The sequence below is a fragment of the Giraffa tippelskirchi genome, chromosome 5, assembly GCF_054371585.1.
Source record: "Giraffa tippelskirchi isolate mGirTip1 chromosome 5, T2T-mGirTip1v1.2.pri, whole genome shotgun sequence".
NCBI classification, from domain to species: Eukaryota; Metazoa; Chordata; class Mammalia; order Artiodactyla; family Giraffidae; genus Giraffa; species Giraffa tippelskirchi.
The window spans coordinates 155,913,698-155,932,042 of NC_137279.1; the positions used below are offsets into that span (position 1 = coordinate 155,913,698).

At 39.1% G+C, this 18,345-nt stretch overlaps 1 protein-coding gene across 1 annotated transcript in view; it reads right to left on the reverse strand.

The window, feature by feature from the left end:
* Positions 1 to 10,162, reverse strand: part of RAVER2 (ribonucleoprotein, PTB binding 2) — a 169,460-nt gene extending 159,298 nt beyond the window's left edge. The window contains exon 1 of the mRNA XM_081486561.1: positions 10,052 to 10,162. The gene's annotated coding sequence lies outside the window, so the exon portion shown is untranslated. The remainder of the gene's footprint in view (positions 1 to 10,051) is intronic.
* Between the last annotated feature and the right edge of the window lie 8,183 nt (positions 10,163 to 18,345).

Below are 18,345 nucleotides of genomic sequence, written 5' to 3' on the forward strand. Positions count from 1 at the left end.
CTGATGAATAATAATGGTTCTTGGACAGCTGTGGTTTTTCATTCAACAGAACAGATAAGTTCCTAGGGCTCTAAAAATATACAAACCCCTTTAGTTTTATAGTTTTATTAGAGAGAATAAAACTGTAGAGAATAGTTTTATTCTCTTGGTGGGAAACAAAAGAGTTTTAACTTACTCTCCTGGTACTGTTTACTACCCTGCTCATTAAAGTAGCTTTTTAAGTTGGTTTCATTGCTTACAGTAGGAAAACCCCTAAAGGTACTGGTTGTCATTTATAATGAACTAATCTTCCGCTTTTTGGTCCTCCAACTCCCACTCAAGTATTAATACTTTGCTGCAGCAACAACCATCTCTCCCTTCCAGATGTGTGAACCTTTTGATTTCTACACATTTTAAATTATTTAACTTGGGAAGATTTTTTTTTAAGCAACTTCCTGTGGTATGTGTAAAAAAGATGTGTTTCCTCAGCTCCATTTCAAGCTCGTTTTCAAATTTAGTTGTGTAGATTACTAAGTCTGATCTCAAGATGTTCATAGATCATAACTAAAAACTAGGCCATTATTTTCATCTCAGCTCCTGACATGCTCCCCAACTTTGCTCCCCCACAACCATCTAATATGGTGCCCGGAAACAGAAGGAGGAATGTCTGAAAGGATAAATTAGTACTGTACGTGCAACGGAAAACAGAATGTCTCACTCAAATCCATTCCAATCCCCTCATCCAGGTCTTTACTGAGGAGTCGAGGCTGGAAAGCTCAAAGCTAGAGGTTTGCAACTCCCTTACAGCTCAGTTTCCATATATGACCTCACTTCCACCAAGTAGATACGTCTAAGTAAAAATTGGAAGATGGAACTGACCATTGGGAGATGGTAAACATGCGCCTGCCAATTCTCTCTGGAGGCTTTTGACTTTTTTCTGTAGTGGTAGCTGAGGTTCTGGTATCTGGTCTTTAACTCTGAGGGTATTTGGAGGTTAATGATGTGCATTGAAAGTCTAGCAGAGTGTTTCAAAAACAGAGCAGCTAAGGCAGAGTGGTCCTGGAGTCAGCTCTCATGGCCGCAGCTTCCCAATTGTGTCAGAGGCAGCAGAGTCCTTCATTTGTCAGCTCTATAGTGCAGTTTGGAGAGTCATTTCTGGAAACTCAAACTAGAGCACCCTCCTCTAGTCCTTCCAGTGATCAGGTAAGCAATTAGTGCTGCTCTAGGAAGGTGGTAGGATTGCTTACCCCTGACCCCTTGGAGTTGGGTTTGGCTATGTGACTTGCTTGAGCCAATTAAATGAGAATAAATATCACCTCTTTCCTTCTACCAATGGCTGAGAGTAATGTTCTGGAGTGGCTGGGCCGCCCAGATGGCTCAGTGATAAAGAATCTGTCTGCCAATGCAGGAACAACAAGAGACACAGGTTTGATCCCTGCGTTGGAAAGATCTCCTGGAGGAGGAAATGGAAACCCACTCCAGTATTCTTGCCTGGAATATCCCATGGACAGAGGAGCCTGGCAAGCTACAGTCCAAAGAGCTGGACATGACTTAGTGACTGAACATGCATGGAGAGTCATTGCTCCAATAGCTTGGAATGATGAAGGCACAGCAGGGATTCTCCAGTCAACCCACGATTATCACATACCATGAGTGAGAAATAAACCTTGGTTATTTTATAAAAATGATGTCTGTTATTGCAGAACCTCACAGGCCATCTTGTGGATCCAGTAAGTCATCTCATTTTCCCTAAAATGTGTTGAGTGAATCCTGTTGTCTGTGACTAAGCCTCAAGCAATTATTTCCAGGAATATGACACTGACACACAGCTTAAAAGCTAAACACTGTTAAGCTTATGAGATCATTGTTGTTGTTGTTCAGTCACCCAGTCATGTCCGACTCTTTGTGACCCCAGGGACTGCAGTGTGCCAGGCCTCTCTGTCTCTCGGCATCTCCCAGACTTTGCCCAACTTCTTGTCCATTGCCTTGGTAATGGCATCCAGCCATCTCATTATCGGTCCTCAAATGAGGGGAAGCATCTTCTACTTCTTTTATTTCTCCATAGTGCACAGAGCCTAGCAGCACAGCCACCGCATTGCACACACCCAGGGGCACTATTCATACTGCAGTGGTGCCCTGAGGAGACTACACTGTGAATGATACTCCTAGTTTTGGCAGTACCCAGGCCCAGCCAAATGCTAGAGGCATAGCTGGAAATTGGTCTTATTTGATTTGTCTCATAAGAAAAAGGTTAGGAAGTAAATAAAGACAGTAACTACAACATATTTCACTAAATTATTAACTAAGTTAATATAGTTATAATGACAAGAAGACCCTAAGAGGAAGGGCTGAATCCCTTTGGAAACATCAGAATTTTTACTAAAATGCTCAATATAATTCTGAGTTTTTGGTCTGAGTTTTTAATCTCAAATCTATCATACAAGAGAAGACAGATGGTGTACTTGCTAGGAATAAGTCCAGCTATCTGCAAAAGAAAAATCCCAAATAACATTGACTTATACAAGACATAAGTATTTTTCTCTGTTACACAGAAGTTCAAAAAGAAGCAGTCCCGGGTAGAGTAGCTTTAGGATGTTGTCAGTGACCCAGGCTCTTGTCCTCAACATCCTCACGTTATAGTCCAAAGTGGTTGCTCAATTCATCATGTTTACGTTCTAAGCAGCAAGGAGAAAAAGGGAAAAACAGCACATTCCTTCCTTTTAAGAGTTCACACTACTCTTTTAATTGCATCTTATTGGCCAGAACTTAGTTGTCACATGATCGTACTCTTAGCTGTGAGGCTAGGAATGGAGGCTTTATTCTGGACAGCTCTGTATCTAACTAAAAACTGAGGTTTATATTACTAAGAAAGGAAGAACAGGTTTGGGGGATATTAAGCAATCTATAGCATAGATGCTTTAGTGTACCAGGCTGAAGAGTGTCCCTCCAAAGTTTGTTTCCATCCTGAACCTCCAAATTAAAATTGCAGATATAATTAGTGAAGGACCTCAGGATGAAACCATGACTGGTTTTCTTACTGGGAAAAGAAAGGACATAGAAAAAAAGGCCATATGAAGATGGAAGCAGGGACTGGAGTGATGCTCATAAGCCAAGGAGCACCAAGAGACAGCAGAAATTGGAAAAGGCAAGGAGAGATCCTTCCCTAAGCATTTTCAGAGGGTGGGGGGCTCTGCTAGCACCTTAAGTTCAGGCTTCTGGGCTCCAGAACTAGGAAAGATACATTTCTGTTGTTTCAAGACACTACGTTTGTGGTACTTAGCAGCCCTAGGAAATGAATACAGTTAAATTCTGTGTATAGCCACTACTGAAATTGAGGGCTAACACAGCATAGCTATAGTAGCCATGTTAATACATCATTTTGATTACAATTCCTACAGTAATCCGGAGGCAGCTTGCCTTTTGATTTGGTAGAGTGTCCCTGGTTCAGAATCTCTCCTCTCACTATTCTTTCTCATGATAGGACCATGATTTTCAGCTCCACACAGAAGAAAATGGAGACATAATATAGGCATTTTACATTTATTTAGCACCTTCTATATGGCAAGCACCTAACATATTTTCTCACCTAATCCTTATAACTATCCTATGGTATGATTAGTATTATACCCATTTAACAGATTAGGACACAGAATGACAGAGGTTAAGTATACAGTATACATTCCATCAAAGGCAGAATCAATGCTTATACACAGGTTTGTATGACTCTCAAATATAGGCTCTTTCCCAAAGGAGTGATTAGGCTGGGGCACCTACCTAACAGGCCAAAGGCAATTTGCAGAGGGGATAAAGCTCTCCAATAACTATGTGTTCACTTCCAGGCATAACCTCCCACGTCAAAGTAATTCAACTCAAATAAACTCAACAAACCTTTGGGTGTTGGGCACTGAAGAGGATGTAATGATAGGTAAGGTGATCCTTCCTCTCAAATTGCCTACCGTCTTCACAGTGGATAGCAACTGGGGGTCTATAATGTGACTATATGAAAGTCTTTGAACATGGGCTCTTTTTCATGGTTCTACATTAGAATCAGTTGGGCATACTTTTAGAAATTCATATTCCTAGGCTCCACCCCAGCCTATGGAAGCAGAATATTTGGGAGTGGAACCAGGACTTTGCATTAAAAAAAAACTCTCTGAGTGATTCTCATCTAGCCAGCCCAACTCCCATTTTTAGGAACAAATATTTTCCTTATATCATACCTTAAATACTAGTGACAAATTAAAACACTAGCTATGTATAATGATATAATTTTTCTTAGTATTAATTGTATGTTACTATCTGAAAATCTTAAATTCCTAAATACATTTATAGTGCTTCACTCAAAGAGGAATGGCATTTTTTACTCTTCTGAGAAATATGAAAATAGATTACAAAGAGGCCATATAATCTTATTTACATGCCATCAAAACCATCCTCAATAACCTAGCTCTATGATATGTAGATATTTCAACGTGGACCAAGTATTGAGGTAATAGATCAGGGGTCTCTAACCCCCAGGCCCCAGCATGGTACCGGTCTGTGGTCTCTAAGGAACCAGGTCCCACAGCAGGAGCTGAGCGGTGGGTGAGTGAGCAAAGCTTGCAGGGTTAGTTTTCTTTAAAATTCTTCCCATTTAGCAGTGAATGGAATGCTCTAAAGGTGCACTCTACTTAATAGGTACAACAGCTGTCAAACAGGGCTACTGGCAAACTTATTTAAATTTTTAATCATCATGGCAGATGAACACAGAAGGAAAAAACTATACAAATTCCCCTGCCAGTATAGTTATAAAAATTTCCGAACAGTTTCCATTTTGTGGAAATATGTTTTGCTGGGCATATTGTATTACTTTTTTCCTCATAGTCAAAAAATGGTTCTAAGGCATATGTATTCAATTATATCCCAGGATATATATTCAATTTAGTATTATTATTAACAAAAATACCATTTTTTCTTAAAAAATCACTTTCTCATTAATGCAAAAATTATTAAACAAAGTCAAGAATTCGACTTGGGGAAAGTATTTACTGAATGAAATAAATAAATAATAGAAATAAATGAAAATAGTTTTTTCCTCTACCAAGAAAAAAGCCAAGATGTGTTAAAATACTGAAACAAATCATTAGTAATTTGATTTTTTTTAATTCCATAAATGAAAATAATTCCAGTTAATTTTTTAATACTTGAGGGATGATGCCTAGAGAATGTCATTTTCTTCAACAAATATTAGTCATGCTACCCCCAGAATCTAGAATCATGTAGGGGCTTTATTCCCTGAAAACATGGGCTTCTGAGAGGTGTAGGGTAATCACAAAGACCACAGACTCTGGTCTAGATGTTTGGGTTTAAATGCTAATTCTGCCTCTCAGAAGCTGTGTGACACTGGACATCATCCTTAACCTCTCTGGGCTTCAGCTTCCTCCTCTGTGATGAGAACAATGACTGCACCCATCCCATAGGGTTACTGAGAGAATGAACACATGGTGCCCTTAGAACAGTGTCTGGCCCACAGTGAGCACCTAGAAAGTCTTAACTGTAAGTATTATTTTTTATTTAATTTTTATTGGAGCATAGTTGCTTTACAATGTTGTGCTAGCTGTCAGTATTATCCTAACTTATTTGAAGGCTGTAATCTCTTTTCTGGTGGCTCAGTCGGTAAAGAATCTGCCTGCAATGCGGGAGACCTTGGTTTGATCCCTAGGTTGGGAAGATCCCCTGAAGGAGGGCATGGCAACCTACTCCAGTACTCTTGCCTGGAGAATCCCCATGGACAGAGGAGCCTGTCAGGCTACAGTCCATGGGGTCACAAAGAGACAGGCATGACAGAATCATAGGCGTCAACAGGTAACTGATGATCTGCTAAGTGGCCTGTATAAAATGCACCGGGTAGTAATACGGTAATCCAACCATCAATATTTACTACAACTTGGCACTGTCCTAGGTGTACAGGATACATCAGTGACCAAAAATAAAAATCTCTGCCCCTGTGGAGCTTACATTCCAGTAGGGGCAGTGACCAAAAATAAAAATCTCTGCCCCTGTGGAGCTTACATTCCAGTAGGGGCAGACAGAAAATAAAGAATAAACATAATAAATTAGTAGATTGCATCATATGTTAGAAGATAATAAATATTTGGGGGAAAAAGGAAAGCAAGATACAGGGAATTTAAAGTTCAGGTGGAAGGGACTGGTTGCACTGAGAAAATGACATTTGAGTAAAGACATGAAAGGGATAAGAGCAGTCAATATTGTTTAGAACAGTTAGTGCCAAGACACTAAGACAGAACACAATGTTTGCCTGGCATATTCAAACAACCACAAGGCCAGTGTGGCTGACTTAGAGCCAGTAAGATGGGGAGCAATGGACCTGAGTGACATAAAAAATGTGACTGGGAGTAGGGTGAGAGTTTGTGTGCAGGAAAACAGATTGCATGGGACCACACAGACAACTGCAAGACTTTTTCACTGACTGTGATGGGAGCTACAGTAGGGTTTGAGGCTGTGAAGTGCCGTTGTCTGAGCCTAGTTTTACATACTCTGGCTGCTGTGAGAAAACACCAGGGGATCAAGGAAGAAACAGGAAACAGGGAGACCAGTGAAGTGTTCATTCAAGTAATCCAGGGAGGAAATGATGGTGACTTGAACCAAAGAGCAGCAGAAGTGATGAGAAGTAATCAGATCTGGATATATTCTGAAAATACACCCAAGAGAATGTTCTGATGGATTGGATAGAATGTGAGAGAAATAGGGAAATGAAGTTTGGCCTAAAGAACTAGAAGAATGGAGTGCTCATCAATGGACATGGGGAAAGACTTCATGTGGCCTAGCTTTCAGGTAGGGAATGATTAGACGCTCTGCATAATCTGTTCAAAGCAAGTTTTGACACCAGAATTTCACTTTAAGAGAAAGACATTTGTTTCATGTCATTAAAAATGATTTAAATAACATGAATTCAATAGCTATTATTGAATTATTGACAAACTATCCATAAACATTCTAAATTAACCCACAGGTACTTAAGTTTATTGAAAAAATTGTTAAAGAAAAAATATGATTTTAATGGAAAAGTGACATTTTTGTTACTCCTGAAGATGAAAATAAAGGCATTTTTTAAAAGTTCTCCCCGATTACAAATATAATGCACATTTACTGAAAAAAAAAATGTGGAAAATATAGTAAATTAGAAAATAGGGGCAAATAACTTGTAGTTTTACCACCCAGGGAAAAATAATGTTAACAATCTTGTATGTCTTTCCTCTCTCTTCATCATAAATTCATATATATACTTATCATATATCCATATCTATATACATATTTCAACACTGTGTTACACTGTTGTATACAGTTTATATTATACAACAATATAATATTGTGTATTATATATATGTATACAACAATATTTAGATAAAGTTTTATATATCACTTTGTTCCCATGGCAATAAATATTTTTATTTCTGTAGACTCTAAATATTTTAATGAATTCTTACTATCTCTTCACATCAATAAGTGTAATTTCCTTCTATTGATCACTTAATTTTCATCATGACTGAAAATTCTTCCCCCCAGGTCTGAGTCCTTGGTCATATCTTCCCCATCTCCAGTCACTCTCAACCAGTCTCATGACTATAAATATCTATATGCTGACAGCTCCCCCATTTATATCACCCACATGGACCTCACTCTCCTCTCCAGATCTGAACTTCATTTGTCTCCATATCACAATCTGTTTCATCTTCATTGATGGCAACTCCATCCTTCCAGTGGCTCAGCCAAAACCTGGACATCACCTTTGACTCTTCTCTTTCAAACCATATTTCCACTTTCTTAGGAAATTCTCTTGACTCAACCTTCAAAATACATCCAAACCCAGATCACTTCTCTCTGTCTTCACTGCTTCCAGCACCGTCTGAATGCCTGTCATCTCTCACCTAGATTATTACATTAGTTGTCCCAGGAGGCTCCCTTCTTTCTCTCTGACACTCTGTCATTTATTCTTAACATGGGATCCAAAGTTATCCTTTAAAAACCTAAGCTCACATCACTCCAAACCCTCCAGTGGCTTTCTATCTCACTCAGAGTGAAAACCTACGTCCTTAAAGTGGGACACAAAGCCTGACGCAATCTGCCATTCCTCCACCTCCTGCTTCTTGCTTCTCTATCCTGGTCACTCCTCTGACCTGGTCCGCCTTCCCCTCTCACTCACTTTGTTACAGACACACCAGTCTAGCCTTGCTGATCTGATCCCATGTTAGGGCCTTTCAATGGTTCTACTCTCAGATACCCTCATGACCCTCATGTCCTTCAAATCTCTGATCATGATCAAATTTCACCTCCTCAGTGAGTCCTACCCTGACCACCACATTCCTGAAATTTTTTCCCCTTAGCACTCAACCTATTTTATAGCTACTTATTTTATGGTTACATTTTTTTTTCTCTCTTCCTCACTAGAATACAAGGTCCACAGAACTGAGATCCTTGTTTAGTTCTTTACTGTATCCAGTTACCTGGGACAGTGCTGACGCATAGTGCGCTCAACAAGTACACACTGAATAAATGAATGCCCATCTCTCTATTTCGTATGGCATTTTTACCAGAGGAATTTTCTCATTTTTCATTCAAAATATTTTTAGTCGTGTATGTACTAATATTCCTTGGTCAGTATTTATTCTGATAATGGTTTTTTTAATGATTTTGGTTGTTCTATCACAATATGGGAGATGACTGAAGTGACTTAGCACAACACAGCACATGCGAGTTAGGTACTGCTTTAGAATGCATCAGGGATTTTGTTTTTATTTACATATGGTGAAGCCATATGATAATTCTGCTTCACTGACTATGCTAAAGCCTTTGACTGTGTGGATCACAACAAACTGTGGAAAATTCTTAAAGACATGGGACATCTTACCTCCCTCCTGCAAAAACTGTATGCCAGTTAAGAAGCAACAGTTAGAACTGGATGGGGAACAACGGACTGGTTCCAAATTGAGAAAGGAGTTCGTCAAGGCTGTATATTGTCACCCTGCTTATTTAACTTCTATGCAGAGTACATCATGTGAAATGCTGGGCTGGATGAAGCACAAGCTGGAATCAAGATTGCTGGGAGAAATATCAATAACCTCAGATATGCAGATGATACCATTCTTATGGCAGAAAGCAAAGAGGAACTAAAGAGCCTCTTGATGAAGGTGAAAGAGGAAAGTGAGAAAGCTGGCTTAAAACTCACCATTCAAAAAACAGGGGTCTGATCCCATCACTTCAAGGAAAATAGATGGGAAACAATGGAAAAAGTAACAGACTTTATTTTCTTGGGCTTCAAAATCACTGCAGATGGTGACTGCAACCATGAAATTAAAAGACACTTGCTCCTTGGAAGAAAATCTATGACCAACCTAGACAGTGTATTAAAAAGCAGACAAAGGTCCGTAGAGTCAAAGCTATGGTTTTTCCAGTAGTCATGTATGGATGTGAGAGCTGAACAATAAAAAAGGCTGAACAGGGAAGAATTGATGCCTTTGAACTGTGGTTCTGGAGAAGAACCTTGAGAGTCCCTTGGACTGCAAGGAGATCAAACCAGTCCATCCTAAAGGAAATCAACCCTGAATATTCATTGGAAGGACTGATGCTGAAGCTGAAACTCCAATACTTTGGCCGCCTGATGTGAAGAACTGGCTCATTGGAAAAGACCGTGATGCTGGGAAAGATTGAGGGCAGGAGGAGAAGGGGGTGACAGAGGATGAGATGGTTGGTCACTGACTCAATGGACATGAGTTTGAGCAAACTCCAGGAGATAGTGAAGGACAGGGAAGCCTGGCATGCTGCAGTCCATGGGGTCACAAAGAGTCAGACAGGACTGAGAGACTGAACAACAACAACATGCTGAGGCCAGAAGAGCAAGAGATGGCTACCAATTCAGAGATAGTTCAACGATTGTTATCTAAGCTTAATGTGGTAATTGTTTTGCAATCTTTGCATTTATCAAATCATCATGTTGTACACCTAAAGCTAACATGATGTTACATGTCAACTGCGTCTCAACAAAACTGGGGAAAAAATATGATTTGTTACTTACAGTTCCTGAGAAAAGTGGCAAGTCATGCAGGGCCCACTGGGGAAACACCAGGGTTGGTCAAGTGGCAGGAATGTGAGGAAGATCCGTCTGTGAGCCTTTATTGCGGTTTCTCTGGGAAAGGGCAGGGTAAACAGATTTAGGACTGGCTAGTTTGAATAATTTCAGTGGGTTCACGGCTGTAGAGGTGGTTGGTTCCTAGTTGTCCCTGGCTCTGGGATTATTTAGGGCAGGCAGATAGTATCGTGGACTGCAGGAGCCTGATAAAATGAGGTAGGTGGAGTCATGGACTGAGGATTGGTTAGTTTGTTATATCAAAGGCAAGTTTGCATTCTCTAGAAATCAGCTAACGCTGAGAGAGGCAGTCCTTGCCCTGGTCCCCAAGATATCACATCGCCGCAAAATAGAGAAAATAAAAAACATGATTAATACAGGCACACATGTATTTAAAACTATAACTCAAGATGCCTTCTGTTTCATTCAGGCCTTCTAGTATGCTCTTTCCTCACCTGGAACTCCTTCTCTTTCCTTGTTTGTGTGACTATTATTCATCCTTCAGATTCTATCTTGAAGGTCATTTATCAGCTTGGCCATGTGAGAGCAGAGCTTGTCCTATTCATTCATCAGTGTATCCTCAGGGTTCAGCCTATACCTTCGTGATTCTAGAGAGGAATTTACGCAAGTATTAATCTTCAGCTCATAATGCTCTGTTTGAGTGAAAATTATAGGTCTATTTTCCAAAGAGTCAAAGCTGATGCATTTAAAATATTTGGATGGAGGTGGTTCACAGCTTCCTTTTTCTTGCTACAGTCCCTACCAACGTCTCCCTTCAGGGTTATATAAGCCATATGTGTGGTAGAAGAGTTTTCAATTAGCAGTTGAATCTATCAGTTGATAGCCTGACATTGCAATTTGTACATTACATAATTACCAGAACCTTTTAAACCTCCTATTTAAATTTAGTAGGTCAGACAACTTCTTAAAGACTTCACACTGTTAACAACATTTGGTAATGCTGTTAATGCCACTGGTTTCGCAGCTTTGAAACATATGCTCCTGTTTCCAAAGTGAGATTTGGGAGTTACAGGAAGCTTCAGAAATTTGACCTGGTTTCACCGTTTCAAAAAACCCCAAACTTTTATAAGTTACCCTATTTATATACCATACATATTTTATCCTATTGCCTTGGAGAAAAGACCTCATTCAAATGATTCTGCACTTTCTCTAACTCGCCATGGTGTTTAAAATAGAGAAGGACTTGGCAGCAAGTTGTATTCTGTGGCTGCTCTTGACTGTCTGACAAAGGAATAAGAACTTGTAGAAAGTGCCTTCTGATTACATTTGTATGTCAATGTGTATTCTTTTCCTTTGATAAGAAACTTTCTATATTTTCCAAATGGGGCTTTTTTTTGTCCCTTAGGAATGAAAGAGAGGTTTTCAGCTATGCCTAAGCTTTAATTACAAGTGGATTTGAGTGTTGATGAAATTATTGTGGAATTGAACAAAGGATGGTATTTCCCAGGCTCTATATATCATGAGTACTTTTCCTATAAAAAGAAGGGGAGAGAGCTTGGAAATATTCTTTTCACTACTCCTGGTACATTCTTACTAATTATTAAATAACAATGTAGGATAAAGCCAGAGTACCATAACATTTATTCTTGCAGGCTGTCACTCAGGGAGCTTGTGTCAGGCACCAGCCCTGTGTTCAAAATTGGGTCAGGTGATGGGAACCTGAGTTGAGAAATGTTGTCCTTGGCCTTGTAGAGGAGCAGTGTCATTTAAAAAAAGTTTTTTTTTAATTTTTATTTATTTGGCTGCTCTGAGTAGTAGTTGTGGCGTGTAGGATCTTCGATCTTTCAGTTGCAGCATGCAGTATCTTTCAGAAGCAGCACATGGAATCTAGTTCCCTGACCAAGGATCAACCCAGGTCCCTTGCATTGGGAACCTGGAGTCTTAGCCACTGGGCCACCTGGGAAGTCCCAGCAGTGCCATTTTGAAACTCTCTTAGTGAGCTTGGTTTCTCTTCTTATGCTCCCAGAGATATCTATATTAGATAGAACTCTAGGTTTCAAGAAATAAAAGCCAAGTCGGTTCAGATCAGGCAAAAAAGGGAAATTTCTTATAAAGCATAGTGTTATCTCTTGAAATTTAAGTGTAGCACTGAGGGCCTCAGGGAGGATGGACTGGGTGGTCACCTATGTCACGGCAACCTGGCCACACGTGGTTGCTATCTCTCCCTTCCCTTTCTGCACATCAGCAACATTCTTTTCTCCTTTTAAGACTATCTTTCTCAACTCCTTAGCTCACAAAGCAGAAAAAAGTGGTTACCCTCCAGCTCTCATGTTTATATCCCTTCTCTTCAAAAGGACACCTGATTTGGGGATCATTTTTATCTCCAAATTTTCAGGAATGTAATCCAATTGGTTTAGCTTGGGTCACATGCTCACCTGTGGACCAGCTGACTGTAGCCAAGGGGGTGAAATTATTTTGTACATTCTTGGGTCTCAGGAGTCACTTTCATAACCTTGTGGATTTAGAGTGGAAGTTTGGGAACACTTCCAAGACAAGTTATCTGGCTGGATAGATAACCTAATATGGATCCAAAATAATGTTGGAAACTAACTTTTTTCTTTAAACCAAGAAAATAATAATCATTGCTGAAAGTTTGAAAAATATAGAGGGAAAAACATACCTGTATTTGCAACATTTAAAAAATCCACTGCTAACATTTTGGAATATTTACTTTAACACTTTTGTTTATGCAAACTTCTCTCTCCATATATACATTTTAACTCTAATATTAAACATAATTTTGTCTTCAAGACTTCATATTATATCTTATACATTTTCCCATGTAATTATGTACTCTTTAAAAACAATTTTAAATGACTATAAAATAGTTCATTGCATAATAATCTCTTTAATCAGTTCTCTGATTTTATCATTTCTGATTTTTCTATTGAAAAACACGAGATAATATGATAATAAATATTTTCATAAATAATCTTGATGTAATTCTTACATTTAGTCATTAGAAAGGGAAGCAGAACACAAAGCTTTAGAGATATTAATATCCATATTCTCAGGGAAGTAGAGTAACATCTTAATTGAACAACTACGCTTACCAGCCCTCATGAGCAACATTCCTAATATAGACAAGAGAAATGTTAAATTTTAGAGTAATAATCACCATCCACCCAACCAGCTATTCTTTTTTACTCTCTGTTTGTAGCCTGTCACTGGTAAACTGTTCCTCATTTTTTCAATCCCTTCCACCCTTACCTTGGACCCCTCAGAAACTCCCTACCTGTGCATTTCCCTCATGCTTGCACTGGCTACTATCTTTCCAGTAACAGTTACAACAAAGTGCTATATTTGTTCATGAGAGCTTATGGGTTAATGGTGGGCAGAGGCTGTGTACTCCTGTTCTGCATATATCTAATATCTAGCACAGTGCATCGTGTTGTATACAATATATGATCGGTGATCTTATGAAGCAATAAATCAATGAATAAGTAAATGTTACTTCATTGGTCAATTTCCTAGCTTCTCATTAAACACAAGAATCTTTTCTTAAAGGCTTATCTTGAATATCTCCAGTGGCCCTAGCCTGAGGAAGAAATGCGATGAAGTGAATTCACTTATCCAGTAAACATCTATCTAGTGTCTATTACATGCTACTGGAGACTCATTTCTCTGGTGATTCTTATATAGCACAACTGGATTTCTGGAGGTACAGAGGCTTGAATGAATAATGACTATGGCCTGCAAACACCAATACTGTTTAATATTCAGACATTTTACACACAAATCTAAATTTTTGGCTTTTCTTTTAAAATCTGTCAGTCTGTATGGTAATAACATTACAGTTGGTTACCCTCATTTAGGTAGGGGGTTTATTAACATCTTCAGGTTGTCAGATATATTAATTCATTTGTTCAAGAAATATCTAATAAATGTCTATCAAGTGCCTGCAGGCTTTGGTGGACATTTGGCATTACGCCTCTGCATTAGATTAATTAATCTGGAAAAACCAGAAGTAGCTGAAGCAGAATAGAGTGATTGGTAGTAACAGCTCCCTGGGGGCTGAGTTCTCCATTAAGAATCAAGAATTTTGAATTTGAGTTCCAGCTTTGGCAACATCTAGCTTTGTGGCCTTGAATGAACCTTTAAAAGCATCAATTTATCTGTGTCAAGGAGGTGATTGGTGATATCCTCCAAGGTCCTTCAGCTCTATTATTCATCTATAGAATTATTTTGCAAGCCAGGGGAGGTAAAATGTACCCTCATTTTGGGCTGATGAAAAGTTTTGGAAATAGATAGTCATGATGTCTGTATAACATTGCTGATGTATTTAATGCCACTGAATTGTATACTTAAGAAGAGTCAAGGTGGCAAATTGTATATTACATGTATTTTATCATAATACATTTTTTTGTAGTAAAAAAAGAAAAGTATCCCACATAACCCATGTTCACAGTAGTACTATTTATGATAGCTAAGACATAGAAACAACCTAAATGTCCACTGATGGATGAATAAAGAAGATGTTTTAAACATATATATATATGGAATATTACTCAGCTATAAAAAAGAATTAAATAATACCATTTGCAACTACATGGATGGACATAGAGATTATCATACTAAGTGATGTAAGTAAGAAAGAAAAAGACAAATATCATATGATATCATTTATATGTGGAATCTAAAATATGACACAAATGAATTTATCTACAAAACAGAAACAGACTCACAGACATAGAGAACAGACTTGTGGTAGCCAAGGTGGGGGGGTAGTGGAGGAGGGAAAGATTGGAAGCTTGGGACTAGCAGATACAAACTTTTATATGTAGGATTGATAAATAACAAGGTCCTATTGTTTAGTACAGTAGACTATATTCTATATCCTGTGATAAATCATAATGGAAAAGAATATGAAAAAGAATATACATGTATAACTGAATCACTTTGCTGTACATCAGAAATTAATACAATGTAGATTAATTATACTTCTATCAAAAAGAAAAAAAAGGAAAGTATACACATAGATCGGGACCCAGTCCTTTTACACCAGGGGTCAGCCAGCCAATCCATTAATGGACGAGACAGTGAGGAGAGGGGAAGAGCCTAGAGCTCAAATGTCTCTGATGCAAGGGTGCTCCGGCCTCTGTGCTACCCTTAGCCATCTTGCCTCAATGCTATTTCACTGTCTGCCTCCACCTCCCTCATGTCAGGGTCTCCAGGCTGCCTACACCCTCCATCTCTAAACCAAAGGAGGAAATTACCACATCCCCTATCAATTTGGACCAAGTTATAAAAATGTTTCTCTCTTTGTCTTTCCTCCCAACTCAGATAGCTTGGAGTTTTTAAAACTAAGAATTGTTTGGAAAAAAGCCGAAATAGTCTGAATCTCAGTTTGCTTGGGCTGCTGCTACAACTTTTAGATAACATTTACGACTGCCATTGAATACCAGGAAATTTTCCTAATGCAAAGATTCACTGAACCCTCATAACAACTCCCAAGTATTTTATATTTTAAATCTTATCATTAATTTGGTTGAAAGTTCACTTCCCTTGTTAGAAATTCCAGTCATCAGCCTGCGAGGAAAGGATATTTGCTTGGTCCATTTTCTCAATCCCCAGCATAGGTCCCTGCTTTACTGAAATTCCACATTGGCATCCCCGCTTATAAGATATCTGAAAAGACCAAGACTGGGGCCCTTTGGGGGCCAAGAGAGAACCGCTCTAAGGTGGCATCTTTTTCTCTTCAGAGCACACGCCCCTTCGCTTTGTTCCTCTGCCCTTTCCAACTTTTTCATAATTAAAAGGCTGAACTAGTATCTTTTTCCTATTCATCTATTCTGCTTCCCATCTCTGTAAACTGATTCCTGAACACGAAACACATGCTGATTACTTAGCACAGTAAATGACTCACAATTCCTGTCCTGCTTGGGTCTCTTCATGGCACTGGCCAAGCAGCATACAACGCACATTCTTCACAAATAAAACACTCGCCCACCACCATTCAACATATGGAACACATTCCTCTCCTCCCCAGACATCTCCCATGTGTGCTCACAGTTCCCTGGCCATCCTCATCTGGGGTCTGGGTTGAGCTCGGGTGACCAGTAATCAACGAGAGAGTGCAGAGGTGGGAATCAGGATGAGCATGTCTGAGGAAGGGCTGATCTAATTTGGGGCAAAATGAAAAAATCTAAACATTGTATCTCGACAGATAAAACTATGTATAGTTTTAAACATAGTTTAATATGTTTTTAAATGCTTTTTTTTTATACACACTAAAATGCACAGATCACAACTACCCAGTTTTAAGAAGTGAATTCATTCACATGACCCACATTTTCCTATCCCTCTCGTGCCCCTCAGCAGTCTCCCGCACTCTCAGAAGAAACTATAGCTTTGAATTACTATTTCCATATAGACTAGTTCAGCCCGTTCTGGAACTTCATCACAATGGACTTGCTCAGAAAACACTCTGTGTCTGCCTTCTCTTGCTTAGTTACTGCCTGTGAGAGCCACCCACGATGTGGGCATATCAGTCGTTCATTACTTCCATTGCTGAGTGGTGTCTTGCTGTTATGCATTGAAATTGTTTTAATAATACAAACAGTATACTTTTTTCTTGCAAAAATTTCAAGCATTGTAGGTAAAAAGTCTAATATTCTTTGGCTGCTGTGGCCCCTTCTTCCTCCTGCCTGGGGATGATGCCTGGGATCTGTTGGTGCCGGTCCTTTTAGTCTCTCCCCCTCTGTGCATTCACATACATGAGTATGTCCCAGGAGAAAACATGTAAGATGGTTTATCATGGTTTTCAAAACAGTAGTTACCACATTATAGGTAACTCTTTGCAATTTGCTTTCCTTACCCAACAAGATGTTGGTAGATACAACCATGTTTGTGCAGAGGTCCACCTTATTTTACAGTATTTAGTAATATAGATATTCCACATTTTACTTAGTCACGGCTGAGCTTGTTTCCAATTCTTTCCATTCCAACAAAAGCTTCCGTATACATATTTGTCAAGTTTCCTTGGGCATTCAAGTTTGTGTTTCAGTCAGACAGATGTGGAGACGTAGAATTTCTGAGTCAGAGTGTATTTAAGTTTCAATATTCAAAGTACCTATACCAATTTAGGGAGAAGGCAATGGCACCCCACTCCAGTACTGTTGCCTGGAAAATCCCATGGACGGAGGAGCCTGGTAGGCTGCAGTCCATGGGGTCATGAAGAGTCGGACACGACTGAGTGACTTCACTTTCACTTTTCACTTTCATGCATTGGAGAAGGCAATGGCAACCCACTCCAGTGTTCTTGCCTGGAGAATCCCAGGGACGGTGGAGCCTGGTGGGCTGCCATCTATGGGGTCGCACAGAGTTGGACACGACTGAAGCGACTTAGCAGTAGCAGCATACCAATTTACATACCTCATTAATACTTGGGAATGTTATACAACTTTGAAATTTTTGCCAATCTATAAGTGAAAAAAATCTTACCTCAATTCATCATGTATTTCATTAATTCTAGAAAGGTTAAATACTTCTGTATATGCTCACTCACTATTTATGTTTTCTTTTCACTGAAGAACTCCTGGCCTGCTTTTTCCATTAGGTAATTTCTCCTTTGCTTACACTTTTATTGGGTTATTATTACTAATCGGTTAGTTTTAATACATATTCTTATTCTCAAGGCCAAGCCTTTGTTCTATTTTTTTTGCAATCAAAATTCTTTTTTTTAAATTACTTTTGTAGTATAGAGATTTGAAATCTTTGAGTGATGACGTCTGCTTTTTTTAGAACCTGTTTTAAAAAAAAGTCTTTCACCTAGGTCAGAAGCATAGGGTTTTAGTTCTTTCTGATATTTTTATAGTTGACAGGTTGATTCTGATGTGCATGAAACATTCTAATAAGCCATTTCCAATCTTTTAGCAAATAAACTGAGTCCTATCACATTAGGTATCTTCCATTTTCAACTGTCTTTCACTTTGTTTCCAGTTTGGGGGCTACATAAAAGATATGAAGTGATCCTATTTTAGCATCTTTTTTTTCTTTTAAACCACCTTAAATTCTGCTCAGAAAAAGTTTATGCACTCTGCAAACATCATTAGGTGCCTGCTTGAGATGGGCCCAGGATGCAGCTGGAAGAAAGAAAGGTACCCAGGACTGTGTAGCGCTCAGTCTGGCAGGGAAGACAGGCATAAAACAAAAGAGTGATGAGTGCAAAGGAGACATCTAGCAGACAATACAATACCCAGCTATCAGGTGAGGTCAAACTG